Genomic DNA, 14969 nt, shown 5'->3' on the forward strand with positions numbered 1-14969 from the left:
GAGGAAGCAGCTGTGTTTGACAGGTAGAAAAAAAATTCTGAGGATTGTGAATCAGTAAGAGTCAGAGTCCAATTAGGAGAAAGAAACCACACAGTAATTTGAAGAGGGAGTATTTAATATAAAGAACTATTATCCATAACAGGGATTGAAGTAACAAGGGATTGGCTACTAAGAAGTAAAGGAAACCCTAATAGGTTGACACAGGAATCCAGGTCAATGAGAAAGCACTGCCCCTTGGGCTAAGACAGAGTGCTCAAGGCAGGTCCCCTCTTCCTTCAACCCCTTAAGTCTTATTGTAAAGGGCACAGCCATGACTCACTGATTGGTAGAGACATCTCTGTGGTGCCCCATCAGCAGTAGTTTCTGGAAATCCATCTTTTAGAACTGGCGACAGTGCGCCAACAGAAACGAAAGCTCTAATCGCCAAATGACTTGAACCTTGTGGATGAAGACACCCTAGGAAACATTGCTAGGATGGGTGGAGACAGCAGGGGAGGAAGTGGGTATTTCTTCAGGCCAGCTTATCTCATTTCATAACATCTCCTTTTGTTTGATATCCTCTTAGGAGATGGCACCCTCAAGATACTCTGAACTCATTGTCCGTGCTTCACGGACACCTCTGCCCATTTCTCCCACTCTCCATTGCAGCCAAAGAAGGCTCCTTTCAATTCACTGACCACTGCTCTCCCTTCCCCCTCCAGGTCTTGGAACACATTCCACCCCCTGCCCAGGAACCCTCCTGGGGGTCAGGTTCCTGAGGGCCTCGTGTTTGGGACTCTCCACATATGCTTTTTCTTTAGACTTTCAGTGATTTTGAGGATACTTCTGCCGCTTGAGCAACCATAAGTAAATGGAACTTGGGTGGAGTTACATCACCTCTTTGGCTCCTTTTGCCTTGTCAGTCAGTGGAGGATGTAGCAACAGTTCATTGTTTGCACAAACCAAGTGCACATGCAGAGCTGTCTGACCAGAGAAACTACGCAGCCTTGTAGAAGCCCGCAGCAACATCAGCTGCTTTGATTCTCACTCCTGAGTAATGAGTTGAGAGTGCCTAAAGGAATTATTTCAGTGGTTTCCTTTGAAAATAATCTGAGGACTAGGGATATAGCTCAGTGGCAAAGCATCTGCCTGCAAGCCCGAGGCTCAGGGTTTCACTCCTCCTACGAGAGGAAAAAAGAAATCTAGAATTTAGAGATCCTACCTCCTAGGAATCCCAAGAAGCTTGCCTTTTGGAAAACTGTAGTTATGTCTTTGCTCCAAAATTTCAAGGACAGGTAACACAGGGGAGGATCTAGGAGATAAAGAAAGAAAAAAGACTACATATCTTGGCCCTGTGATGACCAAGAGGGGGAGTTGGATTCTGGGCTGTCATCCTTACATTCAAGAGTGGATCCTGAGCTTGGGATTGTTTAGTGAATACATTTGAACTGTTGCCATACACCCCTAAAGGAGGGTGAAATAGAGACTTGAAGAGGTATCGTCTTGGGGGAAAATGGAGTGGTGAGTGTCAGGAATGTCTGGGGCTGGCTTGGGGGTACTTAAAGGGATAGCACCTTGTCAGTTATAAAACCTCTAAATCCCTGGGAATGACCATTCTCCCCACATTTCTGATCCTGGAGACAGGAGAAAGGCCAGGAAACAGCCTCATCCTCACAATCCACATGGTTTGCTCAAGCTGTCTATCTCCACCCAGTGGGTGGGCATCTGGAAGGGTTGGCAGAGTCAATTAGGGTGGCTAGTGAGGCAGGGTTCAGGTAGCTTCTTGCCTGTTCTCTGAAGGGTTTCAAGGCTCCTGGGCTTTGGTAGATCATATTTTACAGGAATCCTGTCTCAGGCTGAGTTTGCAGAAGGCTGTGGGTTGATTGAAGGCAACCACTCATGACTTCACCCTTGGATGTATTCTGTTTGTTTACACTGAGGCTAGCTCTCAGGGATTCCATGGGGAGGTTGAGAGGCTGAGAGAGAGAAAGCACAGGCAGACACAGAGCAGGGGGAACAGTCTAATAGGGGACTCAAGAGGCCCAGGTGTTCTGAAAGAAGCCAGGCATGGTGGTGCACACCTGTAATCCCAGCAGCTGGGGAAGCTGAGGCAGGAAGATTGTGAGTTCAAAGCCAGCCTCAGCAACTTAGTGAGGCCTTAAGCAACTCAGTGAGACCCTGTCTCCAAGTAAAATATAAAAAGGGCTACGATGTGGTTCAGTGATTAAATGCCCCTGAGTTCAATATCTGGTATCAAAAAGATAAATAAATAAAAAAGAGTTCTGAAAGGAAGTACTCTAGCATCGCACACCTTCCCCAATTGGATGCAATCAGAAAAGGAGGCTGTCCCTGGACCTGCCACAGTCAACACTATCAGCCCCATAATGTACTCAGAGGAAGCCACTTCTTTTTGATCCACAGAGTCACAGAGTTAGGGGTTCTCAGGAATGAAGGATAGAACTTTAACCACTGCACCCTTTAATTGTAGGGCCATTTAGTTGTCTTATTTTTGTAATGTAATACTTAATTTCTGGATTCTATAATTTCAGTGCAATTCAACAACTATCCATTGAGTACACAATACACAGAAGACCCAGAGACAAAAACATGAAAAGGACAAAGATGTTATTAGTGCTTTACATACTGCATAAGTTTAAGCCCTAACTATGTCACTTATATATTCACTTACTTATTTATTCACCAAATGTTTACTGAGTTCATTCAATCTCTTAATTATTCAGTGCCCCCATTGGGGACAATTAAGCTATAGATACAGAAAAGAAAAAAAATGGACTTTAAGTTTGCCCTACAATACAGTGTGATAAGAACAATAATAGTCTGGAGTCAACCTCTCAATCTCTTTGACTTCTCAAAGATTCACTGAAGTGTGTTGCACCGTGTAAACTGACCTTGTTCTCAGATGGGAGTGGCCAGAGCATCTGCTCCCACAGCATTCCCTCTCTATATGACAATTGTCAGTGAGGGAATGAGAGTGCTCCTTGTAAATTCTGTGTCAACAAGGGTGATGACGGTGTGCTCTTCCTCAATAGTCCATCTATTGTGAAGGAAGTCTGCTGAACCCTGACCCATGTTTAGGATCCATGGGAAGTTCAGTCCTGAAACTAAAGATCTGCCCACAGGTGGCTGCCTCCCACTTTCTCCCTTGATCTTTTGGGGAAGTGCTGAGCATGGATGGCAAGTCCTCAAACCCAACGTGATCTGCATCCCTTCTTTCTTCTATTCATCCAACCATTGACTTCCTGTTTTTTGAACTCACTGAATGGGACACTCCTTCAAATATTTATTTTCGGGCTCTTTTAGCTATGAAAAAGCAGTGTTGCCAACTGAACCATGACTGCTTCTCTAGTTAATCATAAGGTTTACAGGCCTTCCTGGGAACTCCCTGGGGGAAATGTGCCATGTAGAAACATCTACATTCCCATTCTGTTTTGCTACGGAAGACATAGTCAGTGCTGCCATACAGCAGGCCAGAATGCCAATCATAGTCGACATTCCATAGGGCTTGACACTTCAAGAAGCACTTTCACGTTGCATGATCTTATGGGATCCATAAAAAGCTGCAGCGTTAATTATCATTCCTACATACATACTCCTTTTGTATGTGACCTTGCAGATCTCCCTTTTAAGATGTGGCATCTGTTTCCCAATGCTTAGTCTGTGGGTTTAGTCTCATAACTTTCTGTGGCCAAAAGAATGTGGAAGAACTGATATTTAGTCCATGTGTGTTAGTCTGCTCTGGCTGCTGTAACAAACACCACAGACTGGGTGAATTAAACAACAGAAACTTATTCTCTTACAGTTCTAGAGGCTGGAAATCCAAGATCAACGTCCCACAGGGCTGAGGTCTGGTGAGGCCTCTCTTCCTGGCTTGCAGATGGCTGCCTTTTCACTGGGTCCCTCTCTCTGTGCATAGGCTGAGAGAGATCCTTGATGTCTCTTCTTCTTCAGAAGAGTCCAACCTTATAACCTCACTTAACTTTATTTTCTTCTCATAGGCCCTGACTCTAAATACAGTCACATCAGGGGGTGAGGGCTTCCACATATCAATTTTGGGGTGACACAATTCTGTTGCTAATGCAAATCTAGGTTTCAAGGGGCCTTCCACTCTCTCAGTATCCTATCCCAACTTGAGAGAACACTGTAGGAAGAGAGACAGATGAGCTGTCCCTGCCACTATGTGGCTACTGGCCAAATCGGCCACTAACTGAAGATGCAGGAGAATGTCTAGATGAAACCAGAACCACCCAGCTGAGCCCTGTCCAAATTGGTGACCTGCAGAATTATTCCCAGATTCAATTGGTGGTGTTTTAAGCCACCAAGTTTTAGCATGGTTTGTTAAGCTAACTGATTTGCCAAAGGTAACTTTCATTTTGTTGAGCAAAAAATAGAATCTCAAAGAAATTCAGTGATCACCCAAGACTTTATTGCTCATTGTTGCTAAAAGGCTGAGTCTGTGGAATTCCTATCTTTGCTTTCTTCATTCTCCCCTGAACCACTCTGAGATTACAGACAGATTTGGAGTCTAGAAACACAAAGATATTGAAATGCTGCAACTTATGATGAAGCTTTTCCTGGCAAATCAATTTCATTCCTTGGTTGGTCGAACTTCACAGAGAGTGAGTGAGTGAGTGAGTGTGTGTGTGTGTGTGTGTGTGTGTGTTGTGAATGCATGCCCCTGCATTTCCTCCAAAGGGTACCCACAGTTTATCAGGCTTGTGTGCCCAGTGCAGGCAGGTTTCCTCTGAGTCTAGCCTAGTAACTGCATGTTGGTCCATGTATCCCCTTGTGGGCAGTGAATGGCTGTACTAGCTGTGTTGAATTTGGGCCTGCGTGTTTATGTCAACTGGACATCCACCACCTCTGGGTAAGAGTGAGCTTTTGCTTCAGCGTGCTCCTTAGCTAACCTTTCCACGGCATACTGACGGCTGCTGGAGAAGCTGGGGCAAGAAACAGAACAGCACTGCAGAGAAGCACTCACTGTCTGGAAGATGACGGTGGTTTGAGAAGAGTGACAGTTAAGGACAATGAAGGAGAGTTGGAGTCATGGGACCTTGTGAGGATTTCCTGGTACTCAGTCCATGGAGCTCCCTCCCTCCACCAACAGTCATAACCCCGGCCTCCCGTTACAGCATCTTTGGTCACTTCCAGCGTTCTGCTCCTTAAAGTTTCACACAGTAATTCGAACACAGCTTTTACACCCTGTAAAATAAAATCTTAAAAGTGGGCAGGTTGGGTCAAAGAACATATATTTTACGATTTTTGTAGAAAAAATCATACAGATACTATCGAATTGTCTCTGTAAGATTGTACCCAAACACTTACTCCATAAGCAATGTATGAAAATGCTGTTTCCCCACAGCCTCACCAAGAGAGTCTGATCAAACTTTTGGATGTTTAGCTACCTACTAGGTAAGATTTATCTATGCTCTGAGACATATGTATCTCAGAGAGTTTTAATTTGCATTTTTCTTACTATAACTGAGCTGTAGCATGTTTTCTGTGATTTTTATATCAACTCTCTTTTCTTATCCTTTGTCCATTTTTTCCATCACTATTGGTTAAATTGTTCTTTAGTTATGAGATGTGCTAGTCTTGTTTCTTCAACTAGTTTCTTTTTAACCACATTTACATTATTATTATTATTATTATTATTGCAATACTGGGGTTTGAACCCAGCAGCACTCTACCATTGAGCTATAAACCAGCCTTTTTAAATTTTTTTATTTGAAACAGAGTCTTGCTAAGTTGCTGAAGCTGGCCTTGAACTTTTATCTTTCTGCCTCAGCCTCACTAGTCATTAGGATTACAGGCATGTGTTACTGCATCCAGCTTATATTATTAAACTTTCATTACTACTTTATTCTTTACCTTTTTTGTAGGGTGGTATTTTTGTGCGGTTCTGTTGCTGGTGTTTGTTTTAGAATTTATTGTGGATCTGCAGTGAGACTGTCAGCTTCCTAAGTACAGTACCAATAGACTTCCATGTTCTGTTGTAGTATGAGGTTAGGTAACATTCATCCCAGTCACTATTTGGCTTACTGAATGAGTGAGAACTGAATGTTATCTGGAGATTGGAATCTCATCCATAAGGCCTTGAATAGTAGTCCTCCCGCAAAAGATAGATCCTTACCCCCAGAACCTATGGATATGACCTTTCTTGAGAAAATAATTTTTACAATTATAATTAAGAATCTTGGGCTGGGGTTGTGGCTCAGTGGTAGATCGCTCGCCTAGCATGTGCAAGGTTCCATCCTCAACACCACATAAAAATAAAAATATTGTGTCCAACTACAACTAAAAAATAAAATATTTTTTAAAAAGAATCTTAAAATGAGCTCATTCTGGATTATCCAAGTGGGTTCTGCATAATTATTCCCAGCTGTAAGCAGAGGACAGATGCATAGACAGTGGTGGAAAAGGACATGTTCCTGGGGAGGCAGAGACTGAAGTTAGGCATTCATAGCTCAAGGAATGCCTGGAGCCATCAGATGCTGGAAGAGGCAAGTACAGTCTCTGCTGGAGCCTTGAGAGAAGTGTGGCCTTGCCAATATATTGATGGCCCCCAGAACTGTGAGAATAAAGTTGTGTTGCTTTAAGCCACCAAATTTGTGCTAATCTGTATGGCAGACCCAGGAAATTAATATATCATCCTTCACAGATCCCTCTCTGTCACATGCAGTAAATATTTATAATTCTGCTGACTAGTTGTGAGAGGAGGAAAAGAATGAAGAAGACAGAAAAAGCACAAAAGAGGAGGGAAAATGTGAGGTTGGGGTGTAGTGGAGAGTTCCCATCAAAAGAGAAGGAAGAAGGAAGAGAGGAAGAATGGGTGGAAGGAAGGAAGGGAGGGAGGGAGGAAATAAAGGATGGGGTTGCCTTTTCTTTGTCCTCTTCTGGTCCCCACGGCCTCTCTCCCTCAACCTTTCCCGGTCCACTCAGACAATCTGCCACACTAAGAAGTTCATATTTGTGCTCTTCAGATTTTCTGTCCCATGTCACTTTTCTGGGGTTTCCAATCTGGAGGCACCAGTCAAAGGGTTAGGAGTTGAGCAGAGACATGAGCCCTCCCCCAAAACTCCCTGTCCACATTCCACCAGTTACCCTGAACAGTGACCGAGACCCACGCCATTCCCCAGCGTAAGGGTCCCCAAAACCCAGGCAGGCACCCAAGATTACGCCGCCTCAAGCACCCACAGAATGCTTCTGCGGTCACATCGCCCTACTCTATATGCCACCCACAACGTGAGTGAGTTAAACAAAGGCAGTGGATTGCAAAGCGGGCCCTCCAAACAAATCCAAGGGCAGGGGAGGCAGCTGTCCTGACTTTTGCTCTTCTTCTGGGTTTGACTGGAGGGCCTCTGTGCTGCCTCTAGTGGTCTCTGGAAGTAATGCGCCCCTAAAGGACCACTGGTGCATGGGCGATTGGTTACTTGACATTTGTGAACAACATTTCGGGATCATAGGTGCCCATCCTCTGCCCACGGGGCATTACAAATGTTCATCGTTTTTTGAAAATTGCATCTGCATTGTATCTAGGCCTTTTGATCATTTTTACAGACAGAAGATTTTTAACCATTTTAAAGTCAGTTTTATTTTATTTGTCCATCTCCCGTTATTTTAAAAAAAAATTTAAATTTACATATCATAAAATCCATTTGAGGGGCTGGGGATGTAACTCAGTGGTAGAGCACTTGCATAGCCTGTGTCAGCCCTTGTATTCGATTCCCAATACTAACACTTTTTTTTTTTTTAATTTTTAAAATCTCTTGCAATTTACAGTTCTCTGAGTTTTGGCAAATTCAGAACGTTGTAACAACCACCCTAATCAGGAAACAGGAGAGTTCCCACTCTCCAGAAAATTTCCCCACCATGCATCTTTATAGTCAAATCCTCTCTGGTCCCTCAAACCCTAGTAAACACTGATACTATTTCTTCACTATAGTGTTGTTTCTTCCAGAATGTCTTATAAATGGAATCCTACCATCTGCCACTTTTTAAGCCTTGTTTCTTCCACTTAGCATACTGCAGGATTATCATAATGCATCCATGCTGAGAGTGTCAACAGTTCTGTTTTTTTTTTTTTTTTTAATTGCTGACTGGTGGTACTCCGTTTAGTGGATGTACCATTGTTTGTTGACCCATTTCCAAATGTAGGGTATTTGGATTGTTTCCAGGTTTTTGCAATTATGAACAATGCTGCTATAGTTATTTCAGCACAGCTTTTTGTCTGATTCTAAGTTTTCATTTCTCTAAAGTAAATACATAGAACAAGTACATGTTTAAGTTTGTGTACCATTTTGTGTTCTCACCATGTATGGGAATTCTTTACCAGTACTTGATATTGTCAGTTTTTGTAGTAACATTTTAAAAGACATGTAAAGTTTTATCGAAGTGGTTTAAATTTGCATTCCCTGGTGACTAATAATGTTGAACATCTTTCCATATATTTTTTTACTAGATATATATATCTTGGTAAAGTGTCAAAATCTCATGCCCCCCCCACACACACAATTTTTATTTATTTATTTTTAGTTTTCTCCTATTTGAGTTTTGAAAGTTCTTTGTATATTCTGGATATAATTCCTCTGTCAGATATATGATTTCCAAATATTTTCTTCCACTCTGTAGCTTGTCTTTCATTTTCTTAACAATATCTCTCACAGAGCAAAAGTATTTTATTTTCTGAATTCCAATTCAGCAATTTTTTTCTTGTATATATTAGACTTTCAATGTCATATCTAAGAACTCTTTGACAAACCTAATGTTATAAACATTTTTTCTTCTAAAAGTTTTATACTTTTATGTTTTTCCTTTAGATCTATGTACCATTTAAGTTAATTCTTGCTTGTGATATGAAGTATATATTGACATAATTTTTTATATTATATATACATATACATATATACATGCATATATATTATATATTATATTAGATATATATGTATATATATATATTATTTTTTTTTCAAATTGTTCTAGCACCATCTGCTGAAAACCCTGTGCTTCCTCAATTGAATTGTCTTTGCACCTTTGTCAAAAAATAAGTTGGAGCTGAATACAGTGGCACACACCTGTAATCCCAGCAACTCTGGAGGCTGAGACAAAAAGATCACAAGTTCAAGGTCAACCTGAGTAACTGAGTAAAGTGAGACCCTCACCAACTTAGCAAGACCTTGTCTCAAAATAAAAAATAAAAAAAGACTGGGGCTATAGCTCAGTGGTAAAGAGCCCTTGGGTTCAATACCCTATACCAATAAATGAATAAATAATGGAACTATTTGTAAGAATGAACCCTTGGACTGTATTCTTTCTCTATCCTCCTGTGAATAACACATTAACTTGTCACTATGATTCATGTAGATCTTAAAATCAGGCAGCATTAATGTCCTAACTTTTTTTTTTCAAAGTTAAAATATGTTTATTCCAGTTCCTTTGATTTTTTCCATATAAATTTTAGAATCATATTGTCAAAAACAAAAAAGAATTCTGCTGGTATTTTTATTGGAATTATAATAAAGCAATAGATTAATTTTGCAAGAATTAACATCTTAACAATATTTAGTCTTCCAGAACAATAGCACAATATCTCTCTTTGTGTTTGAATGCTTTCATTAGTGATTCAGCATTCAGATTTTGCAAATATCTTGTTATATTTATAACTAAGTGTTTTGGATTTTGGAGCTATTGATAAATGTGATTTTTAAACTTTCAACTTCAAGTTATTCATTAATATTATGTAAAAATATTACAGCCTGTGGCAACCTGTGACTTGAAGACTTCAAAATTTTCTTATTGGTTCTAGAAGGATTTTTTCCATTGTTGTCGTTTTGTTTTTGTGCATTTCTTTAGTTTCAGAGGTAGAAAGCCATGATTATTGCAAATAGTGTGAATTTTATTATTTCTTTCCTATCCTTCCTTTTACACTAACTATGCTCTTAAACAAGAGTTGTGAGATTCTTGCTCTAATTTTAAACTCTGCCCCAATATTCAGGCAAAGTACTTTTCACCACTATGTATGATTTAGCTGTAGTTGCCGTTTATCATGTTAAGAAAATTCCCTTCAAGTTTGTTGATTTTATCATCATACATACTGAATTTGTTGAAAATTTCTTCTGCATCTGTGGATATGATCATGTCACTATTTTCCAATGTAAATCTACATTGCCTAATTTTCAGAAGGTGAACAAACCTTACATTCTTAAGATAAACCCTGTTTGTTCATGTTCTTCTCTTCCTGAGCTACCTCCTCTCATACAACCCAAACTGACCTACTCCAACTCCTTCTGTTTGGAGACAGTGACCTGAATGGTTAATGATTTGCCCAGGATCAAGCAAGCAGTTAGTGGAATTTGGTGAATTAAAACCCATGTCCTACAGAAAGAAATAAAAATAGGTATTGGGTTCGGGATGTATCTCAGTGGTAGAGCACTTGCCTAGCATACAAGTTTGATTCCCAGCACCATAAAGAGAGAGAGAGAGAGAGAGAGAGAATATGAATATGAATATGAATGGATCTTCTTCAAGAATATGAATAGATCTTCTTCAAGATCTATGTCTTATCTGGATACAGTAGCGCACACCTATAATCCCAGTGTCTTGGATGGCTGAGGCAGGAGGATCATGTGTTCAAAGCCAGCCTCAGCAACTCAGCGAGACACTAAGCAACTCAGTGAGACACTAAGCAACTCAGTGAGGTGCTAAGCAAGTTTGCATTTTATTTTATATTTTGTATTTTATTTTATTGTCTCTAAATAAAATACAAAAAAGGGTTGGGGATGTGGCTCAGTGGTTAAGTCCCCCTGAATCCCTGGTACAAAAAAAAAAAAAAAATCCACCTCTTCAGGGAAGAGTATGCCCAAGATTTGAGAAGCAGTATAGTACAGTGGTTAAGAGCAGGGAATCTGAAACCAGACCACCCTGTCTCAAATCCTGACCATGTGACCTTAAGTTTGTTTTCCCATGAATAAGTTCTAGATTTGCTAGAATATCTAATGGCCACCTAAAACTCAACACAACAAAACAAAAGGCTCTTTTTCCCTCAACCTAAAACTGCTCCTCCTCTTCTGTTCCCAATTTCAATAAATGCCAACCTCAACTCCCAGGAATCCAAGCCAGATACATGGCAAATACCTTTCTCCCTCCATTTTCCTCACCCCCACATTTGATCAACATCAAAACTACCAAATCTATATCCTAAATGTCACATGTAATTAAATCACGTGTTATCCGTTTCCAGGTACTCTTCTAGTGTGAGGCTATGGTTGCTTTTTTGCTTTTTCCAAATGGCTACAAGTATTCTCATAATTTCTATGATAGAATAAATTCATGATTTACATAAAATGTTAAGCATAATATCTAGATAGTATCAATAGAGTAATTTTTATTATTTAATACTCATCAAAATTTGATATTTATGAACACATAAATCTACAAAATAACAAATTTTAAAAAAATAAAATACTGAGCATTGACGGGTATACATGGATTTCCTAATGATGTATTCCACCCCAAATTCTCTGACATTCTTAAGGAAGAGCAAAAACTTACTGAAAGTGACTCTTGTACTCTGTTGATTCAATACAGCAAAGGTCAAAGATTACTCTATGTATTTAAAAAGTTCTTTCTGTGAGCAAATCATTTAAACTTCAACCACACCTTATCAATCCCAAGAAAAGATATTCTTGGTTGATAAGTAGCTTGTAAAAAGGATCCTTATCTTTCCTAATTCTCTATCTTACTTTGAACACAGCATTAAATAGCAAAGGTCTCATTGTAAGAATGGCTCGCTCTTCTATTAAGTTTGGAAAAGCAAATTAATTATGATTGAGTTTTAAGATGATAGAAGATCACAGTAAATGGCCCTTGATTTAAAGTCTTGACTTTCTGAAGCAGAAAAATTAGCTAAACTATTTAGTGAAATCTTATTTCCTTTAGACTAATGCAGAAATATATTTAAGACAAATACTGAAGACTTCCTTTCTATGGGGTATTAGAACTTGAAATTCTCCCTGTTTAGGTACACCTAAGGAGGAGTTGTAGATTTGGGATTCACAATGAACTCCATAGTAATTTATTCCCCATTGGCAGAACTAAATGGTAAAAATAAATCACTAAAAGCACTTTTTTTTATTTCACAAAAAAAACTTATGTTGAATATTCATAAAATCTGTGTCTTATTAGTTTGTCTCCATGAAGCAAAATTACAGGCATATGATCCTTTGTCTTACACCTGGAAATCTCAGTGATTAAAATGTTTCTATTGTTAAACCATAACCTCTTCATTTCGAGACCTCTACAAAACATTCCTCCTCAAAGTCATGTATCTATAGGAATGCCTCATTTTAATAAACTATAAGTTAGAGAAAGTTTGAATGTACAAAACAGATGGAAGGGACAGATTAGATGTTATTACCAAAAAAATTCTTTTCAAGGTTCATGAAAAATACTCTTAAATTTGGAACTACCACAGTTTCTCTAGATGCAAAGAATATCTAGGGGTGAGGGCCCCAAAATGAAGATAGCAAAGCCCCAAGTTGTAGATAAATTTATAAGTAAACAAAACTGGTTTGGCATTACAATGTAAAGCTATTGGGAAAATATGATTCACTATGTTGATTTACATAGAAGATGGTGAATATCTAGTGAAAGGAGGTACATAATTCTTACATATCGGATTATATGTTTGGAAGATTTTGCCCCTGCTAAAAACCTAAATCTAGTAAGGAGAAAATATAAACAATCTAAACATAGACATGTTCCAATGTTAATTAAGCTGATAGTTTATTTCTACCTAATCTTTTTTTTTTTTCACTAAGAGTGTTGAAGAGCTTATAAAAATGATAAGAACAATAGGCCAGGAATGGTGGAGCATGCCTGTAATCCCAGCTACTTGGGAGACTAAGGCAGGAGGATGGCAAGTTCAAGGTCAGCCTGGGCAATTTAGCACAATCCTAGCTCAAATTTTTAAAAAATTTAAACAGGAATGGGGATGCAGCTCTGTGATACGGTGCTTGTCTAGCACATGCAAGGCCCTGGTTTCAATCTCCAGTACCAAAGAGAAAAATTACAAAAACCTTAAAAATAAGCATTTAGGAACCCAGGGGGAAAAATTCAGTGTTACAGTGATCTATTTATTAAAATGCTTTCTGATTTCATTTGGCAATTGATTACTGAAAGAAAGTAACAAACTATAATCTGCAGGACAGTCATGTAGGGACAAGTCAGGGGTAGCTGCTTGTGGGGGAGGGGCAGTTTTGATAGTTTCTAAATACAACTCTAAAACAAATCAATAAAAAATATGATGTCGGGCTGGGGATGTGGCTCAAGTGGTAGCGCGCTCTCCTGGCATGCCTAAGGCCCGGGTTCGATCCTCAGCACCACATACAAACAAAGATGTTGTGTCCGCCAAATACTAAAAAATAAATATTAAAAAAATTCTCTCTCTCTCTCCCTCTCTCTCACTCTGTCTTTAAAAAAAAAATATGATGTCAATTAACTCGGGTTACCACACAATTCTCCATTAAGTTTGTAAAATATAAAGTAGCTTTGCCTTTGCGTGACATAGAAAGACATTTCTTTTTGGTGCACATTCTTTTGTCATTTTCTAATATATGGAGCACAATTCTTTTTATTTTGTGGTGCTGCAGATTGAACCCAGGGCCAAGTGCATGCAAGGCAAGCACTCTACCATATCCCCAACCCACAGAAGCATAATTTTCCAGAATATAATTGGAGGCTATTAAATTATTAACCAACTTTGAGCTCGAAACTGTTATCTGACTCAGGGTGCCCACATACCCTTGTTCTGACTTCTAGACTATGTGCCTACAAAGGAGCCGGGGCTGGATGATATTTGTTGAATGCAAGAATTAATAAGTTACCAATACCTGTAATCTCTGAGGATGACCAGGAGAAAGACTAGCAAACAGGACGGGAAGTGACTGTTATCAGATGCAGAGTGGGGTGTATATTCCCTTGGGCATTTTTCAGGGTCTAAAGCACTTAAGAAGTCTTGCTAACATCAAGATGATCTGGAAAAACCTCAAGATTACCTCCTAGTAGTCCAGCTAGAAGCATGGAGTGTGGGGATTTTTCACCTCAGAGGGAGTCCAAGGAATACTCTGTCCGGACTTAACTTTTACAGACCCACTTGGGTCATTTGCCTACTTGACATATTTATTTACTATCATGGATGAAGACAACCTCCTGTAGCCGGGTGTCCTTGAATCTCCTCACCACACATGTTGCTTTTTATAAGATGATTTAACTATGAAGTTGACTAAATAAGAATGACAACTTGGTCTTTTTTATTTCAATTAAATTTTTTGAACTAATACATATCTTACTTTGTGATGACTTCTGTTTACTCAATTTATTTCCCAGATTCAAGATAGATAGCAACTATGCATCTGAGAACTAAAAGATGCCAGGAAGCCCCTGGTGGGCAATTGCTGTGTGCATGATAAATGAAACTGACAGGTGTCTTGCCCTGCCCTCACAGGGTAGCAGGGAGTGAATTTGGGAGGATTCAGGTTGGACTTCCAGAAAGGCACTGCGGGAGGGTCTGACTCAGGCAGTTTGAGTTGGTGATTAAGGGAATTGCTAAATTGCTTGAAGATATATTGCCAAAGCGATTTGGACCAAATGTTGTGGTTAAAAAGTCCATTTATTAAGTAGATAACAAACTCTTGGGCAGATTTCTGGAATGAAAATGTTGCTTGGAATGTAGTCATGGTCCAAGTAAATGTTTTGCAGTAACATTCGCAAACTATTACAGCCTACATACTCCCACTCTTCCCAACAGTAGTTAGGTAACATTTTTTAAGTTGGTACAAATTATTACTGATCAAAAATATGGCTAGCTGAACAAAAGATCAATTATAGGATCTTTCAGCCATATATAAGAAAAAATGTACTTTATTGACTAGTGATTGTTTTCTCAAAGTATTATTATTACTAATTATTACTTA

The sequence above is a fragment of the Marmota monax genome, unplaced genomic scaffold (assembly GCF_021218885.2).
Source record: "Marmota monax isolate L192 unplaced genomic scaffold, Marmota_monax_Labrador192_F-V1.1 WCK01_AAM20220418_F8-fsc00133, whole genome shotgun sequence".
Lineage (NCBI taxonomy): Eukaryota > Metazoa > Chordata > Mammalia > Rodentia > Sciuridae > Marmota > Marmota monax.